We start from the raw sequence: 4455 nt of genomic DNA, 5'->3' as shown, positions 1-4455 counted from the left end.
GCTTCTAGTATTTGTATGGGGATGTCTTTCCTTAATTTTTGTAAATTCTCTTCTACAGTCCTATTTAAGATCTGGTCAATACTATTGTATTAGTCACTTTTCTGTTGCTGTGATAGAACCACTGACCCAAGCAATTTATAGAAGGACGAGTTTATTTGAGCTTATGGTTTCAGGGGAATTAGAGTCCTCATGGCAGGGAGGCTTGGTGGCTGGAGGTGGCTGGAGCAGGAGCATCAGAAGCTAAGCTCTCACATCATCACGCAGACACAGGAAGCAAGAGAGCAACTGGAGATCTGGCAAGGCTTAGGAACTCTCTAAGCTCACCCCCAATGACGTGCTTCCTCCAGGATAGTCACACTTTCTAAAACCTCCCAAAACAGCACCACCTTTTGGGGACAAAATGTCCAAATACTTGGAGCCTATGGGGGACATTTTCATTCAAACCATCACAACTGTTAACATGACATTCTTCTCCTTCCTCTATGCCTATGATACATAGGTTTGGTCTTTTCATGGTGTCACACATCTGCATATTCCATTCCTGTGTTTTTTCAATTTTTCATAAACTTTGCTTGAGCAGTCCAATTTTTGAACTTTATCCTCCAATGTTGATATTCTGTTTTCCATTTCATTCAAACATTGAAGCTTTCTCCTGTTCTTTCAAATTGGCTTGTTGAGTTTTTTACTTCCTTCTTCATTTCAGCCCGTTTTCTTCAGTGTTTCTATCTCTTTTGTGAATTCAGTCAGAAGTTTATCCCTATCTTCTTTTAATTCTTCAATTTGTTTGTGTGTTTTTAAAATTTGTTTAATTCCTTGATCATGTTTATGATTGTTCTTTTAAATTCTGGGACCTGTGTTATCTCTAAGGGGTTCTCCTTATAGAGCTCTTCTATAGGACTGGTGGAGTTTGGTGGGAACATGCTGTTTTGGTTTTCACTGTTATTAGTTTTCACTGTTGTAATTTTGGCATGTGGATTTCTTTTGTTGCTTGTGATTCTGGTGTAAAACTCAAGCCTTCCTTTGCTGAATTGAAGTCTGCTTCTGTTTGTATTAATGGTGTGCCTTGGTTGTTTCCTTATTGGGTATGTAATTCTGGTTGGTCTAAGTTTCAGGTTCAGTTTTTATTTTGGAGGGAACTGATGACTTCAGATCAGCTACTCAGGAGCTCCCACAGGGGCCCAAGTCAGGCCCTAGTCAGGTATACTAAGGCTTCCTTCTAATGCTTGGACCCCTACTAGGGAGTACTCAGATCTCAATTTGGGAAGTTTATTAGGGGAGGCCTGATCTTGGCACTCTCAGGCCGTCTGCTGAATGTTCAGCCCCTACACCAAACAGAGGCTAGATCACACACTCTCAGGCTAAGCTAAGGTCTCTGCCCTATGGTAGGGTGGGTTTACCCTTGGGGCCAGGGGAGGGGCCTCACGTAATTCCAGTTCATAGGTTAGGTATGGTGAAATTTCATGAAGCTTTGGAGAAGCTCACCACCACATGGAGGCTTGATCCAGGTGTTCTCAGGCAGTCTGCTGAGCTCCCAGCCTCTACACCAGGGGGAGGCCAGATCTCCCATTTTCAGGCTGTCTGCTGAGCGCTCAGCTCCTACACCAGGTGGAGGCCAAATCAGGCACTCTCAGACTGTCTGCTGAGTTTTCAGCCCCTATCCCAGGTGGTACTCTCAGGCTGTCTGCTGAGTTCTCAGCCTGTACTCCAGGCAGTGGCCAGATCAGACATTCTCAGGTCATATTCAGTAAAGAATGTTTTAAATGAAGGATAATGTTTCTCCCAAAATCACCATTTTGTAATTAATGTGATACAACTTATTATTTCATTTTTCAAATTTGGAAAGAATTCACATTTGGGTACTATTTGATATTATTTTGAAATAAGAAATATCAATAGGACACAGGAAGGTATGATAACCTTTTTTAAATTCCAATCACTCATTCTTCAAGCACAGAAGAGGACTTAGAAGTAGCAGCCATAATTGGCTTTCAATAAAAACACATTTAAATCCTGGCAATTTTTTTGATATAAAATTTTAGTCAAATTTACTGTACAGTCTCAAAAAAGTTATTCAACTGGGAACAAGTCCCAGTGATATTTTTAATCCAACAATTACAACCTATTGCTAGTAATTATTTATATGCATCTGCTGTTTTATTAAATAAGCACTGGCCAGTTATTTTTCAAAAAGTATAATTTTTCAAGAATTCTACTTGGCATCAGGTTATCTCAGTGCTTCTGAAATGAACAAAAGCATTTAGAAAACACCAGCCCTTAAGCACATTTCTATCTATAACTCAAATTAACAAAAGCATTTTTGTAAATATTTATTAGTATTTTTTATGTGAAAGAGTGTATTTCCTGCATATATATAAGTACACCTGTATTGTTCAATGCCTTTGAATGTCAGAAGAGGGTGTCAGATTCTCCTGGAATTACAGACAGTTGGTGGCCACCAAATGAGTGCTGGGAACCAAACCTGGGTCCTTTGCGAGAGCAGCCAGTGCTCTTAACTGCTGAACCATCTCTCTAGCCCTAACAAAAGCATTTTTTTAATTGTTAAAAAAAGAACTTTAGAGGTATGATGGGAATGAGCCTGGCAGTTTATGGACAGTCACACCAGGTTTCTCCAGCATGTGGACGCCCTCTCCTGGTACTCTTGTTTTTGCCTTTCATGATGTCTGCTGGGACTGTGCCACCCAGGAACACCATGTGCTTCCTGCAGGTGGGTCTTCAGCTGGATCTTTACTAAGTTTTTCCACATCTCCTTTTATAACCCATTCTAAGTAAAGCTGTTTAAGCTCTCATTCCAACCATTATGATAGGCCCAGGATACATGGCAGACCCTCCAGAAGCAACACTGTGCTTGTAGAATACATATCTGGTATTGATGGCAGCCTGGATTGTGGTAAGCAATTCAGCAACACCAACTCCATCCACACTGACCAAGTGAAGCTGAAATAAAGCTTCTGATACTTCAAATCTTCCTCCCTCAACTTTAATAATGTGTCCATCAGGAAGTGTGTAAGTTTCAACTAACACTCTAGTTGCTTAGGCCAGTTTTGCTCTTGCTCAGTATTGTAGCCCACATAACACAGTTTTTCTTTAATCATGTCAACTATCTCAAAATCAGCAGAATGACTGAAGGCATATCCTCTTAACAGCAGCTGCTTGATAAAATACTGTCCTTCCCAGCAATATCCAGTTTCCTAGTATGGTGAGGATGAGAAAAACTTTCATCCACTGGGCAAATGTGAGTTATACTGACTCCAGAGTCCATCATGACACTAGTCAATAAAATTTGAGCATACAAAGTCAGAACTGCCTGGATACACACCAGAAAACTGGTAAATTTCAAACATCATCTCTACAGCCTTCTCTATGCTTTTGGTTGTGTTCATGGGAAGTTCTGTGAGTAAAATTTTGTAATTTCTGGTGTCTATGTTGACTTTCTCTAGTCCAGATGTATATTCCCACAAATGTTTCATATCATCCCAATTTTGTACTATGCCATTCTCTACTGGGTACTTAACTTCCAACATCGAGCACAACTCACTTGCCTCATCACCAACCATAAGGTCCTTCCTTTCAACATTTCCCACTTTGATGGTTTATTCATTAATTGGCCTTCCGACAAAATCTGGGAAGATGTGTTCTGGAAAGTTAGAGACTGCATACCAACACTTCATAAAACCAATGATGTTGTCACACACTAACACCTTCCTGCCCTAGTTGTCCATCATCTGCTCTGGAGAGCTGTTGCCTGGTCTTCTGGATAGGTTTCTCAATGTATATGAAAGATAAGACTCAGATATGATATATAAATAATCTTAAGTTTTCTATTGTGGAGATGACAGCAGAATAGGCTCGTCCTGCCAGCTTCAGGGCCCTGGGCACTGCTGACTCCCAAGATCCTGAATGTGTCTGATGGACTATGTGAGGAACCTCATCACACAAGATAATTACCTGACCATAGGTGCCTCTATATTGATTTCAGAATTCTGAACCCAATTTAATTGGAGGATTAAAATGGTGGTGCACCTGGAGAAATGGTGGTGATGGAGATTCTCGGCACAGGGTTCTTGAAACATGACTCCAAGCCTCTTCATTTTATTAAGAATCTTTATTCTTCTGTACTGAGCTCAAAATTCTGAACTTAGGACATGGTAAGTAAGAGGGATAATAACTGGGAAGCCAAGATGGCAAAGCTGCATACACTGGCAGGGTGGAGACAACCTGGGCCACCCATGTGCACCTGCGGGGCAGAACTGAGCTGATCTCATGGCACACACTAGCTGTGCCAGCTTGGTCACCCACTGCAACAGTGAAGCTGTGTGCTGGCATGGCCACCCATGTGCACCATCAGGGTGGAGCTGAGCCAGACTGCCCACCCACATGCCTGTTGACACCCATAATGATCACCCAGTGACTGTCAAGACCTGGCTGTAGTCCTCA

General features: G+C 41.5%; 1 pseudogene; it reads right to left on the bottom strand.

The window, feature by feature from the left end:
- Positions 1-2604: 2604 nt before the first annotated feature.
- On the bottom strand, positions 2605-3740 carry LOC103745447 (annotated as a pseudogene).
- Positions 3741-4455: the final 715 nt, after the last annotated feature.

Source organism: Nannospalax galili, unplaced genomic scaffold, assembly GCF_000622305.1.
Source record: "Nannospalax galili isolate Female #2095 unplaced genomic scaffold, S.galili_v1.0 scaffold403, whole genome shotgun sequence".
NCBI classification, from domain to species: domain Eukaryota; kingdom Metazoa; phylum Chordata; class Mammalia; order Rodentia; family Spalacidae; genus Nannospalax; species Nannospalax galili.
The sequence above is the reverse complement of the archived record's forward strand: the minus strand, read 5'-3'. Positions and strand labels throughout refer to the sequence as shown.